At 41.7% G+C, this 10,529-nt stretch overlaps 1 protein-coding gene across 5 annotated transcripts in view; it reads right to left on the bottom strand.

The window, feature by feature from the left end:
- The window catches only part of NCALD (neurocalcin delta), a 586,363-nt gene that overhangs the window by 87,035 nt on the left and 488,799 nt on the right, over positions 1-10,529 (bottom strand). The gene's annotated exons all lie outside the window — the stretch shown is intronic.

Here is a 10,529-nt window from a genome sequence, read left to right as displayed (position 1 = left end):
CTCTCTCTCTCTCTCTCTCTCTCTCTCTCTCTCTCTCTCTCTCTCTCACACACACACACACACACACAGACCTTACAGGGCTGTTGTGAGGAACAAAAGTAACAACATATATAAAGCTCTTTGCAAACCTTAAAGTATTATATAAATGTTTATTAAAATAATCATTTTTATTAACAGGTAAATATGACCAGCTAAGGAAGGGTTCCCAGGCCCAAATCTCCAATTAGTATATGCTTCATTTCGGGTATGTATAAAAGAAATACTAAAGAATCTCTGTCATGCTAACAGGGATTAAATTTAATCTGAATAAATAAAATTAATTTAGTGGCAAGTTAAGTCATAAATATAGACAGGGTTGCATTTTCTCTTCAGTTCTGTGGTGGTCCTAAGCAGGTCCAGGGTCAGTAAAATGAGACTTTCCCCAGAGGGACTAAGTTATTTCTTGTCTCCCCCCCTCAACAAATCACCCAGTAAGTCTGGAGGGTAAGGCAAGAGAAAGAAACCACCCCAGAGGAAGCAGTAAGAATTTATGGTTTTGACAAACAGCAGAGCTATTACCAGGTCCTCTCTTGGGTCTCCCTGTGGTAAAAGGCTTCCTTAAGCCTTGCTGTGCTCTGATATAGTCCAGAGCTTTTTTTCTGAGCCCTGCTCTGGTCTTGGAGCCAATAAGCATGTAGAGGGAGAGAGAGAAGAGGTGTATGTGGGGTTGGGGGAGAGTGGTCTCCAATTTCCAAAATAACCAATCACCTAGTCCCTATTGCTCAGTGACAACAAGGATTAAGAAGAATGGGTGAAAAAAGCTTAAAAATTCAGCAGATGCTGCTTAAAATAAGTGCTATCTCCTCCAAAACAGACCAAGGGAATAAATACATCTCCAATTCTTAATCTCCCATCTCTTTTCTCTCTTGTTTTTACTTGCAACATCCATGACCACAAATGACACGAAGCAGCCCCTGTCACCTCAGATCCAGTACTTTCCAGCAAGGTCAGACACACTAGGACACCCACTCCCACCCCCACTGACCCCCCAAAAAAACCTGGGCCAAAAATGACCTGAGAAGGTACAATTAGAGGTGGTAATGGGAATTGTGCCTTCCATTATTATCACACTTTTAATTTTTTTCAAGGCATTTTCACACCCCTTGGTTCATTTTTATCCTCACAACATCCCTGTGAGGTAGACAGGGTGGATATTATGATGCTCCTTATTTGTCCAGTGAGGAAACAAAGACACAGAGGGGTTCAGGAGTTCAGTGCATTAGCCAAGATCATACAGGGAGTTCAATGGCAGGGCAACATACATTATGGAGTTCCTGTCTCCCAACCTGGCATCTTTTTTTCCACCGTGGAGAATGGATGAACACCCAATAACCCATGGAAGCACCCATTTAAGCAACACATCAACTAAATAACTCCTTGAATGTAGATGAAAGCTATGTGGCTTCCCATATCAGCAATAGATGACAGAGAAAACTTTGGGTCTATGCAACATAAGCAATGGGTTGTAGTAGAAAGAGCACTCACTGGATTGAGCCTAGAGACTTGGGTTTGAATCTCAGCTCTGCCACTCTAGCTAGGTGATCTTGGTGAAGCCAAAATGAATACTTCTGGAATCTGGGGCTAGCTTCCCAAACCATGTGCTAAAGCCAAAAAATACTTTAGAATTGATTTTTTTTCAGGCAAATTAATTCCAATGAAGTGTTGAGAAAGCAAAGGTACTTGGGCATTGAGACACAGGGAGACATCTTCTGCTAACTGCTTTAGGTAGCTTGGGGGCACAGTAGGTAGATGGAATGCTGGCACTGAGGCCAGGAACACCTAATCCTAAATATTGCCTTACTGTCACTCTGACTAGTTATTCGACCCTGGGGACCTTTATTTAATGCAATACTCCCTGCTTGTTTTCCATGCCATTTTTCTCCAGTCCATCCTCTCATCAAGCTGTCAAAGTGATCTTTCTAAAGTGTGATCACGTCACCCCACACACACATACACACTCAAACATCAGTGGTTCCCTGTCATCTCCAGGATCAAATAAAAAATTTGTTTGGCTTTCAAAGGCATTCATTACCTGCACCCTCCCACCTTTCCAGTCTTATGCCTTATACCTCATCATGTATTCTGTGATGGCGAGGCACTGGTCTTCTTGCTGTTCATCTAGCAAGATAGTCCATCTCCCGACTCGAGGCAATTTCACTGTCTACCCCTCAAGCCTGGAATTCTCTCCCTCCTCATCTTTGCCTCTTGGCCTCCCTGGCTTTCTGTAAGTCCTGATTAAAAATGTTACCTTCTACAAGTTGTTTTTTCTGATTGCCCATTAGGCTAATGCCCTCCCTCTCTTGATGGAGGGGATGTGGAAAAACTGGGACACTAATTCATTATTGGTGGAATTGTAAACTGATCCAACCATTTTGGAGAGCAATCTGGAATTATTCCCAAAAGTTCAACTGCCTATAGTCTTTGACCCAGCAATACCACTACTAGGTCTATTTCCAAAGATGATTAAGGCACAAGGACAACATATGTTTTCATATGCTTTAAATGTTTATAGCAACTCCTTGTGGTGTCAAAGAACTGGAAATTGCAGCAATACTCATCAATTAGAAAATGGCTGAATATTGTGGTATATGATTATGATGGAATACTACTGTGCTCTAAAAAATGATGAGCTCAATGATCTTAGAAAAACATGGAAGAATGAAGAGTGAAATGAGCAGAACTTCTCTTGATTATTTCCAATTTATCTTGCACACACATTTTTGTACATAGCTGTTTGCATGTTGTCTCTTCCAACAGACTGAGTTCCTTAAGAACAGAGATATTTTCCCCCTATCTTTGTATCTCCAGAGCTTAGTATAGTGCCTGGCACAGAGTAGGTATTTAATAAAATGCTAACTGACTTTCAGTCTCAGTTTCCTCATCTATAAAATTATGGCCTCTAAGATTTCTTCCAGGTCTAAATCTTGAATTCTAAGAGACTCTAGGTTATCACTCTGTGCAGCAGGGTGGAGTAAGGGATTAGAGACCATAGCGTACAGTGAGGACACTGCGGCAGAAGCCAGTCCTGGGAAAGGGAGCAAGGCAGAGCCTGGTCAGAAAGCAGCTCACCTGGGTATGGCTGGCCCAGAGCAGGTAGTGGTAGCAGTGATAGAGAAAAGGAGCCATCTGATACCTTCAGAGTTAAGCTAATTATTCTATCTAACCAGATGGAGTACAAGTGCTAGTGATGCCGTTTAAATTTGGGCACCCTTGGACCAATAGTTTGCCCAACCCAAGTTACGGCTATGACTATAGTAAAAGTTCTTCCTCATTTGGGTTTCAGTTTCCTTATCTGTATAATCAGTGGGCTAGTCTAGATGATCTTGACCAATTCTTTTAGCTTACAGGTTCTAAGTTGTCTTAAATGGTGATTTCACACTGTCTGACTGGTATGGGTATGGCAATGAGCCTACAAAATGTAAATTCTTGGCTTCTACAGATCCCTGGCAGATGGAGAGACAGAATGAAACAGCAGCTGTCAGAGATTCCATATATCTATCAATATAGTCCTGTACTTTTTGGTAAATTATAAGTTAAAAAAGGTTTTGTAGGCTGATCTGGGGTCCTAACCACCAAATATAATGCTTCAATTGGAAATGGAGGTAGAAATTCCAAACAACTTAAGCACCAACTTTTGTCAACACAGCTTGTTCAAAAGTTGGAGACAGCCTCTACACCATGATGGAAAAATTGAAGACAAGGCCTTAGACAAACTTGTGAAGTCAGACTTTATTTTCTTGCTGCTCTCTCTTTCATTTACCCAATCCCTACTTTCTATTGAACCTTGAATAGCACAGCTGCCTATAAGATCTTGTAACCTGCTTGTTAACATACTTAGGGTGGTACACCTCTCTCTAATCTTTTCAGGGAATATTGTACATGGAATGGCACTAACACAAAGAGCCTGCTTTGCAATATTTTGTAACTGAGGAATTAAATTGTGATATTCGTATTAAAGATAGAAAAAGAATCTGGTGTGCATAAGCTCCCAAAGGTCTGTGAAAGACCCCAACCAATATCTTCAGAATCAGCTGAAACACAGCTCAGCACACTAAACTAAAGACTAAAGAACAGCTATGACTAAGCTGGCAGGATGGGCAGCCACCTAGGACATAACATGCCAGGGAGAGAAATGAACAACATTTTAAAATATTACATTATATGAACACACACATTTTTAGTCCTGGAAAATTTTGTTCCCTCCTGCCCAGAAATAGTAAGTCAGGCTGCATGGGGTATGATGAAGGCTCAAATTCTCCGATACAAAGTAATGGATCTTTTGGGGGCACAAGTAAGGAAGGAAGTAGGCATTATGAAGAGCATCCTCTTTGCCTGTAGGAGGCTAGTCTATATAAACAAGGCAACACAAACACTACTACTGTAAGTTACCTTATTACAAATGGGTTGTATGTACAGAAAGAACAAAGAAGATACAGTTCAATGAAATATGCATTCATTCTCTTTCCCCCTCCTCCATGTACTTCCTCCACTCTCATACCCAATTTTAAAATGGACTTAGGGCCAAAGATATAATGATGGTGGAGCCAGGGGGCCTTTGACTCAAGGCACCAACTTTAGAGGGCACTGATAAGACTCTTAGTCCTTTAGCAGCACAGAACACAGTCGGTGCTCAATAAATGCTAGCTGACTGACTGATAATATCTAGCACCATAGTTAGCAAGAATAACTAGTTAGAAAGGAATTTACCAAATTGCCCCTGGGATGAGCTACTCCTTCATCCTTCAGAAACTAGATGGTATAATGGATAGAGCAAAGGACTTGGAATCAGGAAGACCTGAGTTCAAATCCAGCCTCAAATACCTATTAGCTGTGTAACCCTGAGAAAGTCCCTTAGTCTCTGTCTGTTTCAGTTTCTTCAACTGTAAAATGGGAAGAATGATGGTGCCCACATCCCAGGGTTATTGTGAGGATCAAAGGAGATAATATTTTTACAACATTTGTGCTTAGTGAAGTGTTTGGCACACAGTAAGCACTTAATAAATGCTTGTTCCCTTCCCTACCCTTCCAAGTTCCCCACTTATTCAGCAGTAGCCTTGTTCTCATGCCCAAATCCCTCTGGGAAGTTGTCATTTGTTTTCACTTGACCCAGGCCCAGCTTGTGGTATTTACTTTAGGCATAACAATAGCCGTTACATAAGAGTCTTGATTGTATGACTTCTGGTTTACTCCAGGACCTAGAGCTATCATCCACCTCCTGGAGCCTTTGTTTTCTCCTCTTATCAAAAAGAAATTAATACTAATCAGCTTCAAGAGGATGATGAATGGCTAATTCAGATGGCCTTGAAGCACTGAATAGGCAAACTTAAAACACTATTATTAATGACAAGGAAAGGGATTTGAGAGATCATCCCATTTAACACTGCCAAAAACTCTAATAACTATAAATAAAGAGCTCAAGAGGAATTTAAATAGAGCAGACACAAGAATATTGTGTAAAGAGTGGTGGCTCTGGAATCAAGGGAGCTGGGTTCAAATTCCAGGTCTGCTACTTACTAATTAATTGTAAGTGTGCTGGCTCTGGAGTGAGGGGAACTGGGTTCAAATTCCAGGTCTGCTACTTCACAGCTATATGACCTTGGGCAAATTTACCATTTTGGCAGCCTCAGTTTCTCCATTAACAAAATGAAAAAGTTGGACTAGGAAACTTCTGATTTTTCTTCAGGCTCTAAGTTTAATAAACCTAATGCAACCCAGACTCCTCTTGGATGGTCTTATTAGCATCTTTTCTCTAGAAAGCACTTTGGAAAAATAAATAGAAAAAGAAAACCAAGAATGTTGTGAACAGCAAAAAAAAAAAAACCAACAACAAATCCTGGTGGTTCCTGGGAAGGGTCAATTTGGTTTCTAAAACTACAAGTGTGTAGGTCAATAATCATTTATTAAGTGCCTAGTATCATTTAGCAAGTAATAGTAGTAATGGTAGTAGTAGTAGTAGTAATAATAGTAGCAGTAGTAGTAAGTAGTAATCATTTAGTAAGTGCAGGGTTAAGTACTGAGTATATTCAACTTTAAGGAAATTTTAATTTACAGAAGCAATAAATTAGGGAGTGAATAAATGATTTGCCTAGTTACCAAAGGATCTTTTTAAATAATAATTAAATTATAGGAGCTGTCCTTCTGGATTAAGGTATTTGTTCCTACATCATTAAGGGCTACCCAGTGGAAATGAAAACCAAGGGTCTCTGAATCTGTATTAGCTACATGCTGTGATGATATTAACTCTTCTGCAACAAGGATAAACTTGAATTCAGGGTATCTGGGTTTGAATTCTGGATCTGCCACTTAAATCCATGTGAACCTACAAAAAGTGATTTCTCTTTGAGTCTCAGTTCCTTTATCTGTAAAATGGGGACATTTAGCATTACTTAAGTAAACGAGAGGAAGTTCAATGTTATGGCTAGAAGGCCAGCCCCAAAGTCAGACAGACCTGGGTTCCAGTCCTACTTCTGAATTGTTCTTGCTCTGTAACTGAAGGTAAGTCTTTGAGTCTATCAGTGCCTGGGGCAACTTTCTGAGACTTTAAGTTACTGGTGAGTTGCCTGTGTGTATCAGTACATGGAACACACACACCTATATTAAGAAACCACATCGATAGCAGTTATTGCCCTTACCCAGGCGGCCAGGAACCACAAGGGTTGTTATTTTTTGTTGTTGCTGTTCACAACATTCTTTGTTTTCTTTTTTGATTTTTTTTTCCAAAGTGCTTCCTAAAGAAAAGACTTTAATCAGCAGCACCTTAGAGGTGAAGCTAGGTGGTGGTGGATAGAGCTTTGGGCCTGGAGTCCAGGAGCCTCATCTTCCTGAGTTCAAATCTAACCATCCTAGGTAATCCTACATCATCATAGACTCCTCACTATCTTTCACTCCTGCCATCCAATCTGTGGCCAGTGCCTCTTGATCTCAGCTTTCAACATCTCTTGAACATGCCTCTTTCTCTCCTCTGATATGGCCACATTCCTGGCACAGTCCCCATCACCGAACTCCTGGACTAGTGCAATAGTCTGCTGAAACTTCTGCCTGCCTCAAGTCTCTCACCCTTCCAACCCACCCTCTAAAAAACCAACCAAGTGATTTTCCTAGAACAAAGATTTGACCATGTCGCTGTGCCCTGCCCCCTTCCACTAAATAAACTTTAGTGGCTATCACCCTTAAGGTCAATTATAAAATCCTGTGTTTGGGGTTCAGAGCCCTTCATAATCTATTCCCAGTCTTCTCATACTTTACTCTCCAGTACAAGCTCTTCAATACAGGGACACTGGCCCCCTTGTTCTTCCATGAATAAGGTACACCATCTCTTAGCTCCAGGCTGTGCCCCATGTCTGGAATGTTCTCCCTCCTCAGTTTTCCCTGGCTTCCTTTAAGCCTTTCCCAACCCTTCTTAATTCTAGTGCCTTCCATTGCTTAACTATTTCCTAGTTATCCTGAATATACCTTTTTGCATATTTTTATTTCTTGTGTCCCCCACTGGATCATGAATTCCTTCAGGGCATGGAATGTTGTTTACGTCTTTGTATCCCCAGAGCTTAGCACAATGCCTGGCACATAGAATGTGCTTAATAAATATTGACTGATTAATTGATTGCTTATTGATGGATTGATTCAGAAATCATTGAGACACTGTCCTTGCTCTTACAAAGGGGGAGAGGGGTGGAATATAGGCACACCCACAATAATTATGTTGTTATTGTTCAGTCATTTGAGTTGTGTCTGACTCTTCATAACCCCATTTAGGGCTTTCTTGGCAAAGATACTGTAGCGGTTTGTTATTTCTTTCTCTAGCACATTTTACAGATGAAGAAACTGAGGCAAACAGGCTTAGGTGACTTGCCCAGGGTCACACAGCTAGTAAGTGTCTGAGTCCAGATTTGAACTCACAAAGATGAGTCTTCCTGATTCCAGGCCCATCACTTTATCCGCCATGCCACCTAGGTGCCCATATGTAACAACAACAATAACAATAGCTAACATTGATGTAGCTTTTTAGGATCTGCAAAGTACTTTCGTACATTATCTCATTTACAATCCAGTACAATAAATACACAAAACTGATACAAAATAGAACTTAATAAGAGTACTAGAGAGGGGCAAAATGCCATCTGAGACTGAAGGAAGAAAAGGCTATTTCCAGCTAATTACTGACATGGAAGTTTACAAAATTAGGCAGAGCACTTAGAAGTCTGTCTATAACTGGGTGCCTGAGAATCCTTTTCTTTTTTTGCTTTTTGGAGGGCAGTTGGGGTTAAGTAACCTGCCCAAGGTCACACGGCTAGTTTTTTTGTGTTAAGTGTCTGAGGCTGGATCCAAACTCAGGTCCTCCCAACTCTGGGGCCAGTGCTCTACCAGGAATCCTTTTCTTAAAGCACCAAGTGGCTTTGGAAGAAGAAATCTTCAGGATCCAGGGTGTTTTGTACAGGGAAATATTTCCATCAAGCCAACACAAATCCATTAAGTGCTTACAATGTGCCAGACACTGTACCTGTCTCTGTCTCCTACGGCCAAGTTGTTACCTACACCTTGGTACAGCTGGCCACATCAGTCTGGATCATGAGTGGAATGAACTAGCGCTTTGTCACTCTCATCTGCCAGATAAACTACCCAGACTTAATGGAAATATGATCCCGGATTGGACTCAGACCACAGACACATATGGCTCTTTCACAGGCAACCTGAAACACTTCTAAGTCTTTGTTTTCTGTATTTGAAATTAAATCAGTAGACTCTGTGAGTACGTCATCCATCCACCTATCCATCCATTCATCTGTCCATCCGTCCGTCTGTCCATCTATCCATCCATCCATTCATTCAACAAACATCTTCATTGTTGCTGTTACTGTTCAGTCATGTCCAACTCTTCATGATCTCATTTGGGGTTTTCTTGGCAGAGATACTAGACTGCTTTGCCATTTCCTTCTCTAGCTCATTTTATAAGTGAGGAAACTGAGGCCGACAGGGGAAAGGGACTTGACCAAGGTCATACAGCTAGGCCAGATTTGAATTCAGAAGATGAGTTTCCTGACTCCAAGGCAGGTACTGTATCTGCTGCACCACTCAGGCACCTGCTACCTGTCAAGTGCTGAGAAGGGATCCTAGGGATACAAAGATTAAATGAAACCCAGACACTGGCTCTCAAGGAATTTGATGATCACTTGGTCACTGGGGATTGCAATATATTTCCTGATCTAGTTGCCTCATGCTATGCCTTCCTCACCCTTGAGAACCAGGCAGTGATTAGTCACTGATGTGGTTTTCTCCTTTCAGGGAGGGGCCTCTGGTTTGGCAGTTGAGGAGCGGCCCTTTCCGTTAACTGTGTTCACAGTCAGCAAGGGGGCATGGCTGCAGGACCACAAGCCCCAGGGAGACTGTCACGCCTCTACAAAACATGGAGGGGAAAGCTGGCATGGCACAGGGGCAGGGAACGGAAATGTTAACCTAAACTACACGGAGAAAATAAAAAAATTGAGATACGGGAGCAGCAGCAGATCACAATTATTCTCTCTCTCTATAGATAATTCCCAGATGTAGACAGCCAGTCCTGGTTGCTCCCTTTTGGACATCTCAAAATGGATATCCACTAGGCATCTAAACTCAACATACACAATAAATGAATGAACGAATGTTTATTAAGTACCTTCCACAATGAATTCATTATCTTCCCCGGTCCCTGCCCCCCAACCTTCCCCTCCTTCAGACTTTCTTATTATCACTGAGGGCACTGCTGTTACCATCCCAGTCACTCAGACTCACAACTTGTTGCCATCCTTAGCTCCCCACTGTCACCCATCCACCTACCCAATGTGTTGCCAAATCTTGTCTCTTCCACTGTCACAACATTTTTCATATACATCCCCTTCTCTCTAGTCATGTTACGACAACCCTAATATATTACCTCATCACCTCTCACCTAGACTATTGAAATCATCTTTTAATCTTCTCCCTGTCTCATATTTCTCCATATTCTAATCCATTCTTTATTCAACTGCCAAAGTGATTTTCTTAAAGTATGTTGTGTTTGTCCTTAATTTTTATTTATTTATTTGCTTTTTGGAGGGGGGGAGGTAGGGAAACTGGGGTTGTGTCACACAACTAGTTTTTGTGTTAAGTTATCTGAGGCAGGATTTGCCTTCTGACTCCAGGGCTGGTGCTATATTCACTGTGCCACCTAGCTGCCCCTGTCCTTCATTTTCAAAGAGGACCATGGCATTTAGGGAAGGGATGACATGACTTCAGTTGACTTTTATTTGAGTGAGGGAGGACTGTGCAAGGTCACCAGCCTCACTTTCTCCTCCACAGCCATCTGGATCCAGTGACCAGATATTCATCAGGTGGACTGGAGATGGCCCAGGATGCAATGGGAGACCCTGGCCCTTCTCTCCAAAGGAAAGCAAATTTTGATGGCCAGAAGCTGCCCACTTACCTTTGGGTTTACTGGCTAGATTTTTTCCTTCCTTCCTTCCTTCCTCCCTCCCTCC

This window comes from Petaurus breviceps, unplaced genomic scaffold (assembly GCF_028583685.1).
Source record: "Petaurus breviceps papuanus isolate PSGF00001 unplaced genomic scaffold, PetGlider_PUasm1.0 98, whole genome shotgun sequence".
NCBI lineage: Eukaryota > Metazoa > Chordata > Mammalia > Diprotodontia > Petauridae > Petaurus > Petaurus breviceps.
The sequence above is the reverse complement of the archived record's forward strand: the minus strand, read 5'-3'. Positions and strand labels throughout refer to the sequence as shown.